The sequence below is a fragment of the Microcebus murinus genome, chromosome 15 (genome assembly GCF_040939455.1).
Source record: "Microcebus murinus isolate Inina chromosome 15, M.murinus_Inina_mat1.0, whole genome shotgun sequence".
Classification (NCBI taxonomy): Eukaryota; Metazoa; Chordata; class Mammalia; order Primates; family Cheirogaleidae; genus Microcebus; species Microcebus murinus.
In genome coordinates this window covers 70,617,769-70,638,112 of record NC_134118.1, presented here as the reverse complement: position 1 = coordinate 70,638,112, position 20,344 = coordinate 70,617,769, and positions in this window count along the sequence as shown.

Sequence of the window (20,344 nt, the reverse complement as noted above, 5' to 3'; positions counted from 1 at the left end):
TTTTAGTATGTCTCATGTTCCAAATATAACATGATTTGGGAAACTATGCCTTTTGGAAATTTCAGATGAGCTCACCGGCTTCCCACATAGCACTCAAAATTAGCACATGGGAGTTGGGGGAAAAACACGAATGGAAGTGTTCAAAATATTTAATTTACGATATGATTTAATCTAGTCCTGCGCAGTGACTAACAGGATTGATAGCTTCTCTTTCTCTTAGGAGAGGTCCTCTAACAGGATCTAGCCTAATCCTCAGTTCCCATCCCACATCAGCAGGCGGTCCAGAGAAAAAATTAATGGCAATATTTAACTTCTTTCAGTATTGTTTTCCATGCCTGTCATTCTAGTTCATTTAGACAACCTTGTGGGGCTCAGAGAACCTGATTGGTCTGTCACTCAATCTTGAAAAAAAAAAAAAAAGGCTGAACCAGCCTCTGACTTGAGGATGAGATTAGAAGTATTTATAATGAGTCCAGCATGAAACATTTGTCCTATTCTTCAGTGCACACCACCCTCCCAGTACTTTCATTAAATGACACAAGCTGAAATAGAAAACTGCCCATCTAGCCAAATTATTTTCCAAAATAAGCCTTTCTGGCATGAGCACTCTTTTCAACCAGTAGCTTTGAGACCCTTCTGCAAAACAAATTTACATCCATGAAGGAAATCTTCATTTGTAAGGTGCTCTCTCTCTCTCTCTCTCTCTCTCTCTCTCTCTCTCTCTCTCTCTCTCTCTCTCTCTCTCTAGTGGAATATGATGAGTACTAAGTCATTAGAAACTTTTACAATGGGGAACACATGCCTTCTATCTACATAACAAGCCTTACCTCTGTTTAAGGCCCATCCTGAGCCATCTTGTCTGAAAGGGGCTTACTCATTTTTCTTGGAACAGGCAAATTATAGTATTTAGGCCTGAAATCTCAGCTCTGTGCCTCAGATGTGCAAATTTTCTAGCTTGTTGTCCCTAAGAGCCATCTCTTTGGAAATGCAAGTGTATGGAAGATGACTTACAGAGAGAAGAGAGAGAGAAAGAGAGAGAGAGAGAGAGAAAAAGAAAGAACTATTTGGAAACTGGCAAATGAAAAATTCTAAAAGATTATTTCCTTTTCATTTTTTTCCCTTTCACAAATAGTAGTAAAGCATTTTGATCATCTGGGTGGATATTCTTGTTTAATTAGCCAAAACAAACAAAATTTGGATACAAATATTCTTTAATAAATTAGTGAGCTTGTATTTTCATATCTGGCACAGGGCTAAAATTTTAGAATGGAATCTGTGTCTTTTTACATGTTGGTATATATGTGTGTGATTTTTTTTATCCTCTTATGGTATTGCCAAATTAAAATTGCAAAAGAGCTCTATTTCACTGGCTTTAAGAAAAACAAGTGCTCATATAAGTTAAATATTTTCTCAGAGAAAGGAGACCCAACCCAAAACTTTCCAAGTTCATGTATCTTGGATAATCTTTGGTAAATAAGAATATTGTTGCGTTGACTAAAACAGGCTTATCTTGAGAGTTGTTGGCATTAAATATAATACAGATACACAAAATTTTCTAGCCTGGTTTACTGGTAAATAAGTTTGTTATCTATATTACAAAATTTGTGTGCAAGAAAAATAGCTTAAGGTGATGGCTAGCTAGCTGGTTAATGCCTCATCTTCATGAGTAATCAAAGAATAATTGTTAAAAAGTGACATTAATTACCAAAATAAACTTCTCATGTGAAAGATGTACTTCCTACACCCGAAGGTTTTAATAGTGTTATCATCAACATTGGAACATTGAGGCTGAGGGATATCTATGCAACCATTTAATTCTCAGGCCTAGCCAAAAGAGCCTAAGGGGATAGATACAATTTCTTTTTTATTTTTATTTCAGGATATTATTAGGATACAAACATTTTGGTTACATTTTATGTCTTTGCCTCACCCAAGTGAGGATTAGAGGCATGCCCTTCCCCTCTACAATGCTCACCGCATCCATTAGTGGTGGGTTTACCAGCCCACCCCCAACACCCTAATCCCTGGAGAATATCACTACCGTGTGAGCACCATAGTGTTGTTCACTCAGTGCCAATATGATGGCAAGTACATGTGGAGCCTATTCTTCCGATCTTGTGATACCTCACTTAGGAGAATGGGCTTAAGCTCTATCCAGGAAAATATAAGAAAATATGAGAGTACAAACATTTTGGTTGCATTTTATATCTTTGCCTCTCCCTAGCAAGGGCTAGAGGTATACCCTTCCCCTCCACAATGCTCGCCACATCCCTCAGATGTGGGTCTAACGCCCCCCCCCCCCAACCCTCAGATCCCTGGTGAACACCACCACCCTTTGAGCACCATAGTGTTAATCAGTCAGTACCAATTTGATGGCGAGTACATGTGGGGCCCATTCTTCCGATTTGTGTCTCCTCACTTTGGATAATGGGCTTAAACTCAATCCAGGATAATATAAGTGGTGCTAGCCCACTGTCATTTCTTAGAATTGAGTAATATTCCATTGTAAACATATACCAAATTTTAATAATCCACTCATAAATTGACGGACACTTGGGTTGTTTCCACATCCTTGCAATAGTGAATTGTGCTGTCATAAACATTCGGGTGCAGATGTCTTTATAATAGAATGTATCATGCTTTTTTGGGTAGATGCCTAATAATGCTATTGCTGGATCAAATGGTATTTCTGTTTTTAGCTCTTTGAGGTGTCTCCAAATTCTTTTCCACAAAGCTTGCACTAATTTGCAGTCCCACCAACAGTGTAAGACTGTTCCTGTCTCTCCATAATCTCACCAGCATTTGTAGTTTGGAGATTTTTTGATAGGGGCCAATCTCACTGGGGTTAGGTGATATCTCACTGTGGTTGTCATTTGCATTTCTCTAATGATTAGACATGTTGAGCATTTTTTTTATATGTTTGCTGGCCATTATTCTGTCTTCTTTTGAAAAGTTTCTGCTCATTTCCTTTGCCCATTTATTGATGGGGTTGTTTGATTTTTTTCTTCTTGATATTTTTAAGTTCTAGATAGATTCTTGTTATCAGCCCTTTAACAGATATGTAGAGAGCAAATATTTTCTCCCATTCTGTAGGCTGTGTATTGCCTCCTTTACAGTTTCTTATTACACAGAGACTAAAAATATTAGTATTTGGGATTGTTAGTAAACATGTTTCATGCCATTTTCACAAATTGTACTGTCAGGCAAATTGACAGCCAGGGACCTCTGGCCCCTCCTAGAGACAAAAGGGCCACCTGAGCAATTGCTACCTCTGGAGGAGGAGGGGATGCCCTGGGAACCTGCCAATCAGAACTTAACTCACCAATTGCAAAGAATGCAGATGTTTTCTAGTCCTCAGGGCAAGCAGTGCAGGCACAATGGGGCCGGGAAGGTGATGTAGGACAACCTAAGGCTAATTATTATGTCATTAGCTTAAATCTCTATTGGGGTTCCCCTCCCCAAATGGGATTTCAGAGAGACTTATGGGAGACCCCCATGCAGAGTCAGACTCAGGTCATATAACTCCCAACGGTCCATCAAAGTGGTTCTGTGATGACGCCTGAAGTTCAAGGAGGGCCCAAGCCAAGACCCCAGACCATAACCAAGGCCACTATTGTACAACAAGTGGTGTACAAAATGTACATTCATCATCATTGGTGAGTGTATCTTGCTCCTGTTCTGTAAACCTATATCTTGCTTTTGATCTATAATCCTGTCTTTCTCTCCTCAACAAACCTCATTTCATGCTACCTAGTTTTTGGCATGTCATGTCACTCTCTGGCCAAGAGCACATCAAGAACTGACATTTCAGACTGCTGACCCGACTGTACTATGACAAAGCACGTGCTTCTAGAAATGATGATTCATGGATTTGCAGATATATAGATCGCTGGTTTGAGAGAAAGTTCAGAATTGCGTGCTTCCTAGTGTTCACTGGAATTTAAGGTCTCTGGATTAAGAATTATAATTAATATCTCTAACTAAAATTACTAGAAATAATAAGGGAAACAACTCTACATGCAACTGTACAAGAAATGTAAGATGTGTTCTTGATAAGGAAAAGCTATAAAGTATGAAGATATTTAGCTTTGTTAAGGGAAGAAGAAAGTAAATCTATTCTAAAGGAGAATGACTGCTTGTTCTAAACTGAAAACAGGAAAAGTATAAGATAAAAACTGAATAAAACAAAAAAAGTTTGTAGGTGGTTTGTGGAACATGAATCTTGTGAAAAGAATTTTTATGTATGATTAAGCTGGTTAAGACTAGAAGGGAAATGTTTATAAAATTTTCTAAAAATAGAATATTAGTATTAAAAGTACACTGATGCAAAACTATTATAGAACAATAATAGTCACCTGTTTTATACAACAAGGTTTTCTCGGAGTATTTATCTGTTCTTAATAGATAATTGAGAAAGCTTTTTCTTTATCTTTCAGGTGAGTGACCTAGGAAACAAAGATTCTATGTTTTAGCAAGATAATTTCCTGTGCTTCATGTTGTCTTCACGAGGTTTTTGTTCACTTAAGAAAACTGAGTCCTCTCTCTTGAAAGAACTAAGGTTTTTTACAACTGTGTAACTCTCTGTATTTGCCTTTGAAGTCTTTTTTTTTTTTTTTTTTTTTTTTTTTTTGAGACAGGGTCTTGCTGTGTTGCCCAGGGTAGAGTTCGGTGGCATCATGATTGTTTACTGGGACCTCAAACTCCTAGGCTCAAGCAATTGTCCTGCTACAGCCTACTGAGTGGCTGGGACTACAGGTGTGCCAACCATACTCTAATTTTTCTGTTGTTTGTAGAGATGGCATCTTGCTGTGTTGCCCAGGCTGGTCTCAAACTCCTGCCCACAAGTAATCTTCCGAGAGAAGCCTCCAGAATTGCTACAGGCTTGAGCCACCTCACCCAGCCTTGAAGTCTTTAAAAGATCACTCTGGTTAAAAGAATAACTATTATTCAGAGTAAGCTATGATCCTACTTTGATCAAGTGTTAAAAACCCTTGATATTTTTAGCATGTATCAACAGATAAGCTACCTGTTTAAAACAAGTAGTTTCCCCTTCTGGCTCATCATTTATTTATTTGATTTTCATCAGTTTGATTACTTGGGGGTCCCTGTTAGGGAGTCTACTTCAATCTCTTAGTATTCTCCTCCTGCTAGCCACCACAGTGGTGTCCCTGGCACACACAACCTCTCAAGAAGGAAAAGCACTCGTCCAGCCATTTGCGATCTGCCAAGTGGTCTTACTACGGTTATGAGCAGAATAAAGGAAACACAAAGAGAATATACAGAAACATTCAACTGAAGTCACATAACGAATTGTGAATTCCATACTGAGACCAAGCAAGATAATGGTGGTGACAGAGAGCAGCATCAGTCCCCAAGGTTTGGGTCAGTCTCTCAAAATTCAGAAGATGACCAAAGGGGGAAATCATTAAATTAAATTTAACCTAAATCTCCCTCCATACTCTGAATACCTCATGGCAAACTGCAACTTACCTTAGTACTTAAACAAACTGCAACTAACTTAAGAGTATGTTGTCGAATTAAAAACAAAAAAGAGTACAATCTTGGAAGAAGTCAGCTGAGCCCAGCCGATCCGAGCAGCCGAGCTTTGGCTAAAGGCAGGCTGTCCACCGGGCAGACCAGGTCCATGGCAGGCAAACGCCACCTGTGAGCGGTCAAGCTGTTTTGGTTCTTCATTCCTTTGTCTGTCTGTAAACACTGACTGTCCACATTGCTGGGGGGAGATCTGGCAACTTCTCTTGATTCTGAGTGCTGGTGATTCATCAACTGTATTTTCCTCAAATAAATTCTGCTAAATTTAACCTAACGTTTTTAACAGGAGCAACCCTGGGGAGACCGAGAGCCGCTGCGGCTTCCTGGGGCAGCGCTGACAGAACCGGCTCTGGGAAGGTCCTGTCCAGCCTGCAGTCTCCCTCCAGCGCCCCCAGTTTGGGACACTGGTCGGGAAAGGAGCAGCAGAGAAGAAAACTCTTTGTAGTTTCCCCTCCCCCTTGTGACAGAGCAGAGGGGAAGGAAGGGGCTTTGGCACTGGGGCCGGCTGATCAGCTCTCACACAGCGGCCCACACCAACTCCCGCTGTGTCTCCGCTCAGGGAACTCGGAGCAATTCCTTGAACAATAAACCGCTACAACTGCTCAAAATAAAGAAGAGTAGGACTAGGCTAATAATTACCTTTATCTATAGATTAATGGTTATGATCCTGAAATATAATAGATCTCAGATTTTCTTTCAGTGGTCCCTGACATGTGCAATGTCATTTTTACCTCCGGGGCATTGAAAATTAACAGTTTTTCTTTTCTTTTTTTTTCAATATATATATATTTTTACCATATATGACCTGAAGAGCATTGTTTTTCTTTTACAAGTTCTTCTTCTTATGGAATTTCTCAATGGCAGTTTAACTTGTAAAACCAAAATTTCTCATGTAATGCTTGTGTAACACAGCATCAGATATTTTTCTTAGTCTCTGCTTTGTCATTGGAGATAGATGGTAGGGACTTGTTTCGGGCTGAACTTTATGCTCATTACAATGAAAGGGTGCCTTGATTACTTAGGTAATCAAGAGAAATAAATGTTTACTTCAAAAAATGCCAAGAGCCCACAAGATCATTTGAGGAAGTCATTGAGAACATCACCTCTAAATTGTGGGTAATATCCTGATATGCTGATTTTTCCCCATGTCTCTCTTGATATATGTTCGTTAATTATATGGGGTGTGAATGTTTGTTGTGATGTAAAATTTTGTCGTGATAGACACATTTATTAATGCTGAGAGTTATCCTCTCCAATATAATCTGTCAGAAGTTTATTGCTAAGACCTCATCTTGCAAGCAGGTAACAGGAAAACAGTCTTGAAGGAATATTTGAGCCAGACTGCCTTTGTACTCATTACATCATTTTCCACAGTGACTCCAGAGGTCACACTTCTTGAGAGAGTATCACATTGCCATTAATAATGTGCTATAGTGGCACCACCGTCTAGAGACTTCAAGGTAGCCTGCCATACATCATCTTTTCTAAATTCTGTCTTTTTCTCCCCACAGTTTCCTGGAATTCATTAATATCTCTACCCTAACTGCCACCTCCCCTCTCACTCCCATTTGTAACCACATTCACTGTTTGTCAAACTATGAGCAACATCACATAAAAACAGCTTAGAGGATGTGAATCAAATAAATAGAATAAGAAATGATAAAGAGCATAGATCCACCTCAAAATCTGAACACTTGGCAAAGAATTGTGTGTGTGTGTGTGTGTGCGTTCATCCATGTAAACACAAATTCTGGCACTTCTCTACTTTGAAGATAAACTTTTGAGTGACTTACCAACAGATGAATTGATAGTTCCCATGTTCCTTTCCAGTTATGGCCCAATTCATGGATCATTTGTACCATCCATCTTTATGAATAAATACTTATATTTGAGAACTCACATGACTAACAGAAATGTAAAGCCCCTTCTTCAATTGTCTCTCACTTAAGTTCCTTCAGTCCTACAGAACATGGCAAGTGGCCATCTTATTACTTCCTGCTCTGGCTCCACCATCTCCAGCAAACTGTTTTTTTAATTACTCTTCACTACAAATAAGTCTGTTTTCCTTACCCCCACTTTATATGTCCTTACATACTGTATAATTATTTTAGCCTTCTGTACTTTTTCTCATACTCTTTGTCACAACTGGTTTTTAATGGACCCATTTTTAACTGTCATTGTTTTAATGTCTTTATTTAGTTTGCTAGGGCTGCCCTAATCAGGTAACATAAAATGAGTGTCTTAAACTGAGAAATATATTGCCTCACCATTCTGAAGGCCAGAAGTCCACTCTCATGATGTCCTGGGGGCCACACTTGCTCTGAAGGTGCCAGGTAAGGATCTCTCTCAGCCTTCTCTCACAGTTCCTGGTAGTTCCTTGCCATGTGGCAGCATAGCTACAGTCTTCACCTGCTGTCCTCCCTGTGTCAAAATGTCTCTCTTTTACAGAGACACCTATTTTTATCAGACAACACGGACTTTAAGCCAAAAACTGTCAGTGTATAAAACTAAGATCATTATATAATAAAGAAAATTCAGATCATCAGGATGATATGTTAAAATTATAAATACATATGCACCCAACATCAGAGCACCTAAATATTAATACTTGAAGCAAACATTGTCAGATCTGAAGGGAGAACTAGAGAGCAATACAATATAATAGTAGGAGACTCTAACACCTCTCTTTCAATAATGGATATAAATCAAGACATAAAATCAATAAGTTAACAGATATGAATAACATTATGGGTCTAATGTACACAACAGACATACATAGACCATGATGCCCAAGAGTAGTAAAATGCACCCCTTCTCAAGCACACACTGAATATTATCCAGCATAGATCACATGTTACATCATAAAGCAAGTCTTAACAAATTTAAGAAGATTGAACTCATACCAACTGTCTTTTTTTAAAACTTAATGGAATGAAAGTAGTAATAACAATAAGGAAAACTGGAAAAATTGACAAATATCTGGAAATTAAACAATATACCCTTGAAAAACTAATGGGTAAAAGATGAAATAAAAAAGTAAATTAAATATGCATTAAAACAAATAAAAAGAAAAGAAAACATTTAAAAATTTTATTGGATACATAAAAAGCAGTACTATGGGGATGGCTAGTAGTGATAAGCCTCCAGTATACAAATGAAAATACCCCAAATAAATGAGTTACATTTATACCACAAGGACCTAGAAAAGGAAGAAAATAATAAGCCCATATTGAGAGAAGAAATAAAATAACAAAGGTTATAGCAGAAATGAATAAAATAGACAATATAGGAAAAAAATCAAAGAAACTAAGATTGGTGTCTCTGAGGAGATTTCAAAAATTTGACAAGCCCTTAGTTATACAAAGAAATAAAGAGACAAGACTGAACAAAAATAAAATAAAATCAGAAGGGAATGAGAAAACATAAAAGATGCCATAGAAATGAAGAGGCTCATAAGGGCCTAATATGAATAATGATATGACAACAAATTGGATAACCTTGAAGAAATGAGTAGATTTCTAAAACACACAGGCTACCAAAACTAAGTAATGAAGCCAGAAATAGATCACTAAACATATCAATAGCAAACAAAAAAATTTAATGGATAATATAAAAGCTCACAACCAAAAAATGCCCAGGATCAGAAGGCTTCATTGGTGAATCCTATGACAGAGTTAAGGAATTAATGCCAGCACTTCTCAAAATTTTCCAAAAAATTGAAGAAGAGGGAATATTTTCTACCCACTTTATAAGGCCAGCACTACCCTTATACCAAAGCCAGATGAAGCCACTAAAAGAAATCTACAGGTCAATATCCCTGATGAACCAACATGCAAAAATCGTCAAAATACTAATAAACCAATTTCAAAAGCACATTAAAAGAATTATAGAGCATGATCTGGTGAAAATAATCCCTGAGATTTGAGGATGTTTCATCATATGCAAATCAGTTAATGTGTACATCACAATGACATGTTCACACAACAAAGGATGAAAATCACATGATCATCTTAACAGATATAGAAAAAGTATTTGACAGATGTTAACATCCTTTCATGATGAAAAGTCTCAAGAAACTGTGTATAGAAGAAATGTACTCAACAAAATAAAAGCCATATAGGAAAAGCCCACAGCTAGCATTATATAATATAATTAATGATGAAAATCTGACACTTTTCCTCTACAATCAGAAACAAGGCAAGGATGTACACTCTTGCTGATTCTATTTCACATAGCAGTAGAAGTCCTAGCCAGAGCAGTTAAGTAAACAAAAGAAATAGAAGGCATCCAAAAATAAGAGGAGAAGAATTACAGTTATGATCATATATGAGGAAATCCTAAAGGCACAACAGCAACAAAACAATTTTAGAACTAATAAATGCATTCAGTATAGTTTCTGAGTAGAAAATCAACATGCAATTATGAGTGGCATTTCTGTGTATTAACAAAGAGCTATCTGAAGGAAATTAAGAAACATGTCATGATAGGATCAAAATGAATAAAATACTTGGGAATATACTTAATGAAAAAGATGAAAGTCTTATGCACTGAAAACTGCCAAAAATAAATCAAAGAAATTAAAGAAGACATATACAAATGGAAAGACATCTTAGGTCTATGTATTAGAAGATTTAATATTATTAAAATGTCCATAATATGCATAGTATTCTACAGATTTGAAGTAATCCTTATCAAAAATCCCAATGGAGTGTTTTACAGAAATAAAACATCCTAAAAATCATATGGAACCACAAAAGATTCCAAGTGGTCAAAGCAATCCTGATGAAGGGGGGAAAAACCCCCAAACCAGAAGTATTGCATTTCCTTATATCTAAATATATTACAAAGCTACAGTAACTAAACCAGTATGGTACTGGCATTAAACAGACATGTTGAGCAATAGAACTGAGTAGAGAATCCAGAAAAAGTCTACGCATGTACAATCAATTCATTTTTGAAAAGGGCACCAAAATTACACAATGAGGAAAGCATAGTCTTTTCAGTAAATGGTGTTAGGAAACTGAATATCCACATGCAACAGAATGAAACTGGATGCTTATCTTACACCATACACAAAATCAACTGAACAAGGATTAAAGACTTTAATGTAAGACCCGAAACTCCCAGAAGATAACACAAGGGAAAAGCTCCTTGACATCGGCCATGGCAATGGTTTCTTATATATGACACCAGAAAGCACAGGCAACAAAAGCAAAAGTAGACAAGACATCCACCTGAAAAGCTTCTACACAGCAAAGGAAATAATCAACATGGTGAAAAGGCAGCCTACATAATGGGACAGATTATTTGCAAACTATAGTGGTTAATAGGCAAAATGTATAGGGAACTCCTGCAACTCAATAGGAAACTCAATAGGAAACAACCCTGCTGAAAAATGCACAAAAGGCTTCAATAGACATTTCTCCAATGAAGACATACAAAAAGCCAACAGACATATGAAACGATGCCAAACATTCCATCAATGGAAAAGATACTCTTCTAGCTGTCATCAAGGACATAATAGATCTGCAGAAGCGTAGAGATATTGCATCCAAATCCACACAAGGTACAAAGGACTAAATTTCCAATACAGTGAAAATAGCAAAGAAAACATCAGATGTCTTCATTCCTTTTCACAGTGCAAGATACTGTCTTGAAAAGAGAAATACTTGTTAGGAGGTTAAGGAGGTAAAAAAGTGCATTGAAAATTTATTCTCATACAATGCATTGTGCATTATACATATGGTATATATACACACACATATATGCATAATGCATATATACACACACTGATATTTTTATTCATCTCTGCTTAACATATCATAAAACTCATGATTGTAAAAAATTATTACATTGAATGAATTGCTTATCTTCTTATAAGCGTTATGATTATTTTAAACAGCATACAATTTCTCATTCATTTTTTTAATCAATGGAGAAAATGGCTGGACAGAGTCTGTTGCAGAGAGAAACAAAAACGCATGAGAATGTGTTTTTCAGAGAATCATCAGATGCTGACATCTAGTGGCTCTCAAAATCTATTGTTATGGAGCACTTTTAATAGCACAACATACTCTCCATGTACTGCAGATGTCCTGTGCTTCTGAGTACAGAGATACACATACGCACAAATGGGGATAGTTTATGGATATGTTTTATGGTCGTTCTTTATATGGGAAACTGCTGATATTTAGACAGAATGAAAAATTGTGCTGTAACAGACATTTTGTGATCAGCTACACTCCACATTTTGCAGATAGTTAAAGAAAGCTCTTTTCTTTTTTTTTTTTTCTCTTTGTCCTTTATTGTGCAGAATAATGTCATTATAAACAGCTTTGTCACATCCTGGACTTTGGACTTTATGTAATCTGAAATAAGTAAGCTTCTTACTCATTAAATTCCTCTGACGTTTTTAAGTACTTACCTAAATTTCCTATTGCTGCCCTGCTTTACTACATAGTTGAAGTTATACATGCAAAAGTATGTCCCAGGATTAGTTCTCATACTTTTTTTGCTTTGTATTTGGTATGTTCCATCACATCACACAATTTATATTTTTAAGGATCTTTATTATATGTGTAGCTATTCTGTCAAAGCATCTTACTTTGATTTCCACCCTCCCTTCTTCCATCTCTCCCGCCTTTGCTTTCTTTCTCTCTGCCCCTTCCTTCTCTCTTTCTTCCTTCCTTCCTTTTCTATGCCTTATAATTTTAGCACAACAGTTATTGCTAGTACATTTCTTAAAGGCTTACCTACTTTTTTCTTCATTGATATACGTGGTTAAAATGCCTTATGATGGAAAACAGATCACATTGAATGCTTTTTTTAAACTTTTTTCCAATTATTGGTTCTTTCTTTGATATCTCTCCAAAAGCCATCAGTTTAATGAGTTTGCAAAGAGCTTTCTAAGTAGGGACTTTCTTCATTCTGGAATTTACATTCATTTTTCCAGAAGACTGCCCAGCCACCAGTTCTCTGGGAGGAAATGCAAGGCAATCACCTTGGTGTTCTAATTCATGACATCTGTCAAGTTAAGCTGTCAGAAACCCAGATCAGTGAGAGAGCGAGAGAGAAAAAGAAAAAGAATAAAGAGATAGATTATAGTGCCTATAGCTAGTGAAGAGTTTGCCTCTTACTTTGACCGATAACAAACTGCTTAGATGCTTTCTTGGAATTTTGAAATGGGCTAAGGGTCTGTCCGAGAGCACCTTGAGGAGGCAATTCCAGAACTGAGTACAAGCAGTATGTGCTTCTCCTTCCCATTTCTCTGTCTTATTGCTACACCTTCACAGATATACTCAGCCCTACCCTTCAAGTTGACTTTGGAAGACAGGCAAAAGAGAAGATTATTCCTAAACTGAAGCTCAGAGACAGAACATATTGATAATTTGGGTGAACTTGGCACTGGGTTTGCTAGGACCCTTAAATGCAAACTTTTTCTGCAAATTTTCAGTCTTTTAGAAGACTGTTTCAACTTGATTTTATGTAAAGATTCAGCAGGCCTGATTGTTTTTGTATCATTTTCAAAATCCTTTACTACCCTTAAGCTGTTTGTAGACCACAAAGAACTTGAACAGCCAAAGCAATCTCGAAAAAACAAAAACAAAGTTAGAAGCATCATATATCCTGATTTAAAATTGTATTACAAAGCTATAGTAGTCAAAACAGTAAGAGACCAGAAATAAACTCAATATACAAAGTCAAGTAATTTTGAACGAATGCACCAAGAGAAAACAATGGGGAAAGGATAGTTTCTTTAATAAAAGGTGCTGGAAAAACTTAATATCCACAAGTAGAAGAATGAAAATGGATGCTTATTGTATATCTTACACAAAAATTAACTCAAAATGGATTAAAGGCCTAACGAGTAAGACCTGAAGCTGTAAAACTCATACAAGAAAACACAGAGAAAAACTCCTCAACATCGACATTGGAAATTTTTTGTATATCACAATTTTTTTTATTTCTCAAGCAAGAAAAGAAAAACAGGTAGGGCTGTATCAAACTAAAAAGCTTCTACACAGCAAAAGGTACAACCAACAGAGTGAAAAGACAGCCTATGGTATGTGAGAAAATATTTGTGAACCACATCCCTAATAAGTAGTTAATATAAAAAATATTAGGAACTCACACATTTTAATAGCAAAAATTATATAAAGCAATTAAGCAGTGGGTAAGGGACTGGAATAGACATTTCTCCATACAAGACATAAAAATCACCAACAGGTACATGAAAAAGTGCTCAACATAAGCAGTCATTATAAAAATGCCAGTCAAAACCATAAACCATACTAAGATTCACCCCTGTAAGGATGACGATTGCCAGAAAACAAGAGATAAGTACTGGATGTGGGGGAAAGGAAGCACTTATACACCATTGCTAGGAATGTAAATCAGTGTAGCCATTATGGAAAATAATATGGAGGTTCTTCAAAAGAATAAAAAATAGAATTATCATATGATGTGGCAATCCTGCCTTGGAAATAAAATCCAAAGGAAATAAAATCAGGACCTCATAGAGATACCTGCACTCCTGTGTTCACTGCAGCTTTATTCATTATAGCAAAAATATGGAAACTACTAAGTGTCTGTTGATGGATGAATGGATAGGAAATTATGGTATATAATGTGTATGGTGGAATATCATCCAGCATTTAATAAGAAAGAGATCCTAACCTTGTGACAACATAGATGAACTTGGAGGATTTTATGCTAAGTAAAATGAGCCAAGTGCAGAAGGACAATTATTGCATGATGTCACTTATATGTGAAATCTCAAAGAAGGTAAATACATAGAATCAGAGAGTAGAATAGTGGTTCACAAGAGTGAGTGGAAAATAGGGAGATTTTCAAAGGGTACAAAGTTATTGCAATTATGTAGGATGAATAAGTCTAGAGATTTTATTTATGGCACAAGGACTATAGTTAATAATATTGTATTATATACTGGAAAGTTGCTAAGGAACTAGATTTCAGGTCTTCTTTTTATGCATACTGAAAAGACAACTATGTGAGATGATAGATATATTGATTGTTTGACTATAGTAATCATTTCCCTATATATGTATATATCAAAACATCATGTATACCTTAAATATAAATAAAATATTTTAAATACATAAAAGTCATCACTGATTTCATGCTTTATAACAAAAGAACAAACTGATTTTATTATGTTTCTATTTTTTAGTGAAACTGTGCTTTTGTAGAGTTTATTCCCAATGTATAATTCATTAGAAATCAAGAGACAGAATGAAACAGTATGAAGACCATCTATCTATAAGATTAAAAAATTACCTTAGAAGACCAAATCTAAGAAGTATTGGCATTTAAGAGGGAGCTGAGCAAGAGCTAGGGATAGAAAGATTATTCAAAGAAATAATAATAGAAAACTTTCCAAAACTTGAGAAAGATATAAATATCCAGGTACAGGAAGGTCTTAGAATACCAAACAGATTCAATCCAAATAAGACCACACAAAGGTACTTAAAAATCAATCTCTCAAAGGTCAAGTACAAAGAGAGGATCTTAAAAGTAGGGGGAGATAAGAAGCAAATAACTTAAGAGCTCCAATGGCATCTGGCAACAGACTTCTCAGGAAAAACCCTACAGGCTAGGTGGGAGTGGAATAACATTTTCAAAGTAGTCAAAAAAATTAATAATGAAGTATCAGTTAAATCCAGTGAGAATGGCTTTATCAAAAAGTCTGAAAACAACAAATGTTGGTGCGAATGTGGGGAGATAGGAACACTCATATGCTGCTGATGGTGCTGCAAACTAGCACAACTCTATGGAAAGTGGTGTGGAGATACCTCAAAGAACTAAAAGTAGAACTACCATTTGATCCAGCACTCACACTATTGGGTACCAACCTCAAGGGAAAAAGAGACATTCTATAAAAGAGACATCTGCACTCGAATGTTTATAGCAGCACAATTCACAATTGCAAAGATGTAGAAACAACCCAAGTGCCCATCAGTACATGGGTGGGTTAATAAAATGTGGTATATGTATACCACATATGTGTATGTATGAGTACTACTCATACATACTACTCAGCCATAAAAAATGAACTACCTATTGTATTACCCTGGATGGAGCTGGAGCCCACTCTTCTAAGTGAAATATGAAGGGAAAAAGGAGTAGCACATGTACTCACCATTAAATTGATACTAATTGATCGACACTAAGGTGTACATATGGGAAGTAACATTCCTAGGGTGTCGGGGCAGGTTGAGGAGGGTGAAAGGGGTGGGTAAATTCACACCTAACAGGTGCGGTGTGTGCTATCTGCGGGATGGGCACGCTTGTAGCTCTGACTCAGGTGGTATAAAGGCAATTTATGTAACCATAGCATTTGTACCCCATTAGTACTCTGAAATTTAAAAAAATCCCTATGAAACATCTAGTAATCCCTAGTTTCTGGTTGTATCAGTTTCCCAGGGTGCTGTAACAAAGTACCACAAACTGGGTGCCTGAAACAACAGAAATTTTTTGTCTCACAATTTTGGAGGTGAGAAATCCAATATCAAGGTGTCAGAAGGACTAAGTGATTCTGAGGCTGTGAGGAAGAATGTGGTCCATGCCTTTTCCTCCAGCTTCTGATGATTTACTGGCAATACTTGGCAGTCCTCGGCTTGTAGGTACATCACTAGATCTCTGCTTTCATCTACACATAGCATTCATCCTATGTGTGTGTGTGTGTCTGTGTCAAAATGTCCCCCTTTATATAAGGACACCAGCCTATTCGATTAGGGGAGTAGGTCCAGCATGACCTCATCTTATCTAATTGCACCTGCAAAAACCCTAAATAAGGTCACATTCCGAGATACTAGTGGTTAGGACTTCAACATATAAAATTTGGTGAGACACAATTCAACTCATAACAACACTTCTGTGTGTTGTATAGTTTGAAAATAGCTAGTTTGGACATAGTTAATAAATGTAACACTTGGGAAATGTGGTATGAAACTTTTTCCATGATATCATTATTTATATACAATTAAAAATATATTATACTTAATTATTGATGTTCTTTTTTCTCAAGTGAAGATAAGTTGATTTTAGCATTTTCACAAAACATCTAATCTTTCTTACTTTTCATTGAAATCAGAATACGCCTAATTCAGATACATTAAAATTTCCTGGAGTAACTAAAATACCAGACATTCACAAATAATCTAGAAATTCTGGAATATTTTTTCTTAAATTTATAAATGTTTTCATAAAATTTTGATTAGCTGTATTTATTAAGATATATTTTGTAAGTGAGGAGCTCCATATTTATAATACCAAATGCCAGTTATGTTCTAGGAGGTCTAGAGATAAATACCAATGGGTGAAAAGAGAAAATATTTATACAGATCTCTAGAAATAGCATTTTGAAGTGAATCCTTGATTTCTGTTTGGTTTGTTATAATCTCTCCATCCTTTACAAATATGGTTCAATCAAAATCAAATAAGAATTCAATAAAGAATGAATCTGGTTAATGAAGACTCTATTTGATTTGAATAATTCAAACTCATCTGGATTTTTTGAAGATATTTTTAATTCATACTGAGTCATTTTATTAAATTAAAAACTCAAATTTTATAAACTTTTAAAAGTATGTAACAGTTCATCACAGGAGATATTGTATTACTTCAAACTCTCGTGCTCATTAAGTGCAGAGTTGGCATACAATTTTGGACATTCTATCATCCATGGAATGAGAGGAGGTAAGACAACAACCTAAGTTATTGTCAGAAAACCTGACGCTGCTTCCTAATTCTTTGAGCCTGAGAGAAACTAGGTCAGCATCTTATTGCACTAAAGAAATGACAAACAGTGACATCCTGTGGCCAAAAGTCTTTTTTCCTTTTGACAATTTTGAATTTCCAAAACAGGTAAGTTGCAGATTTTTTAGATGAATACATCTCATTAGATAAAAGAACTGTAAATATATAGTTAAATTACAAATGCATGTTTAGTTTGTGTACTAAAACAATTAGATTTTAATATAAAACTGATTAAGGTATCCCTAGTTTCCTTTTCCTATAAAACCAACATTTATTGTGATTCAAAGCTAGCCTCCTAAAATACAATAGTGAAAATAACTCTATAAATGGGCATTTTAGTTTTTATTAATGTGTATGTATAATTTAATATAAATGTGTATTATCAATTGATAACCTAAGAACCTCCTATAGCATCATGATTCAGTTAATAGAAATTATTAGCACAATGATCATATTTGAAGCAGCCAAAAACACCACTTTCCAAGCCATAGTTCTTTGACCAAGACTCAAAAACAAACAATAAGAGGGTAGAGAAAAAATATAATCACTAAACTGTACTTTAAGCAGTTGTTTTTAACTGTCATAAACATATATGATATGATATTAATTCAAAATACCAACAGACTAAAGAGAACAAAAGCTCTTCATTCTTCCATGACCTTGTGAATTTCACAGGTGGGATTTGAGGCATTTTTATAAGCCAAATCATTATTTAGAAGACCTATGAAAAACCATCATTTTTATAGGAAGTATTAAAGAAATAGGAAGTTTCAAAAACTAGTTACGATGTTTTGTAGATCTAGATAGTAGGGAGATTAGTAAGCATCATGTAGCTTTTCCCATGCTTGTCTCAATCCAACTGTATCTTCTGATAATGCCTCTGGTCAAAATCATATGCACTCTTCCTAGGACTATTCGCTGAAAAATAATCACCTCATCTTTTCAGTATTTGAATTTTTTCTTACTCCATCATATCTCTGACATTATTGTCAACTATCTCAGATCATTGGTGGAGCAAGCAGGTTAAGGAAAAATCAAACGAACAAGAAAATGAAGAATGAGAGGAGTAATTTCAGCTGGCTCCTACAGACCACTTAACGGCATGAGGGGCACTGTTCTAGGTGCCTGACGTGATTTAACTATGCTTTTCCTTCAGCGGACTGTTTGTACGTGGTAGACACTACCCTCATTTTACAGATGAGAAAACTGAGGCAAGGATTAAGTGTCTCCACCACAGTTGCAGAGCTACTAAGTGGTAGTGTTAGGATTCAAACTCGGGCAGTTTTCAAAAGACGGCTATCCGGCTTCCTGAGGAGCGTGAAATGCCCTATGGTTTTCCAACCTGGAGACAGTTCAGACAGAGGCCAGTCCGGCTCAAACAGGAGACCTCAGCAAGCGGCCCAGCACTCCACAGGCTCAGGGCAGCACCGGGATACACACTTTTCTTAAGTATTCCAGGAATTCAGTGAACTTTCTCTTGAAGCAACTGACAGGAGACCACCACCCAACTGCTAATAAATTGGTGAAGGGAAAATGCAGTGTAATTAGATTTGAGTTCCTATTTTTCAGTTGAAAGTCTTAGGCTCCTAGGGAACAACTGTTTTATTTATTTTTTCCTTTTTTTTAATTTCAGCATATTATGGGAGTACAAATTTTAAGGTTTCTATACTACCCAAACTGATCTACACATTCAATGCAATATCTATTAAAATCCCATCATCATTCTTCACAGATATGGAAAAAATAATTTTACGTTTCATTTGGAACCAGAGAAGACCCCACATATCAAAAACAATTCTAGGCAATAAAAACAAAACAGGAGGTATTAATATCAAACTATACTACAAAGCTGTAGTAATTAAATCAATCTGGTATTGGCATAAAAATAGGAATATTGACCAGTGGAACAGATCTGAGAACCCTGATATAAAACCATCCTCAAATAGCCATCTAATCTTTGACAAAACAGACAAAAACATACACTGGGGAAAAGAATCCCTTTTCAATAAAAGGGAACAACTGTTTTAATTCCCCAGACATCATGATCACTTAACAAACTATTACCTATGAGAAAAATAAAACACAGTATCCCATTCTAAGTTTTTTGAGACACTAGGATATCTTTGGTTGTTCCAAGGCACGGCACTAAATGTCCAAATATATGCTGCAATGAATTTTCATTTAAATTGCTTGATTTTTAAAAAGAAGTATGATCTATTTGATAACTGAGGGAGTCAGCAATCCCACAAATTAGTGTATTTTCTCTGTGGAGCCTGGAGAATTTAGGTTTAGCACAGTAGTTGGGTCAGTAGGTTGGTGGGGGTGGGGTGGTGGAAAGCGTTAAACCGAAAATAAGAAGGTTTAAAATATTTTCCAAAATTCTTGAGCATAAGAATGCAGGATGTAGCACTCTTATTAATGAGATTAAATGGTTTAGAGTAGTTTGGAAATGGCTAAACAGGAATTTTTCACAACAGAGTAGATACTTCTAACTCCGTCTACCTTCAGCACAGAAAAGTTGCATTAACTCATCTGTCTCCAGAGTATCCACAGAGTAGATCTTGTTTATAGTAATTAGCATAGAGAAAAACTTTCAAAGCCTGGCCAGAATAAAATTGTAATAAAAGTAAACAATGCTTGAAACACTCAACTGTTACCCGGAAACTTGGTTTTACGTCCCCAATTTAAATGGAAAAACTGCCTGGTGAGGATGGAGATAAATGCCCAAGGTTGAAAAGAGAAATTGATATTTATACAAACTTCCAGAAATGGTATTTTGAGGTGAATCCTTGAAAATTCTGTCCGGTTGTTACAATCTCTCTTTCCCTTACAAATCTAGTTCAATCAAAATAAAACAAGGATTCTATAAAGAATGAATCTGGTTAATGAAGGTCCTATTTGATCTGAATAATTTAAGCCAATCTGTTTCTTTGAAGTTGTATTTAAATCATGCTGAATTATTTTGTTAAATTTTCAAAAAACTCTCAGACTTTATGTATTTTTTTTTGCATCCTAT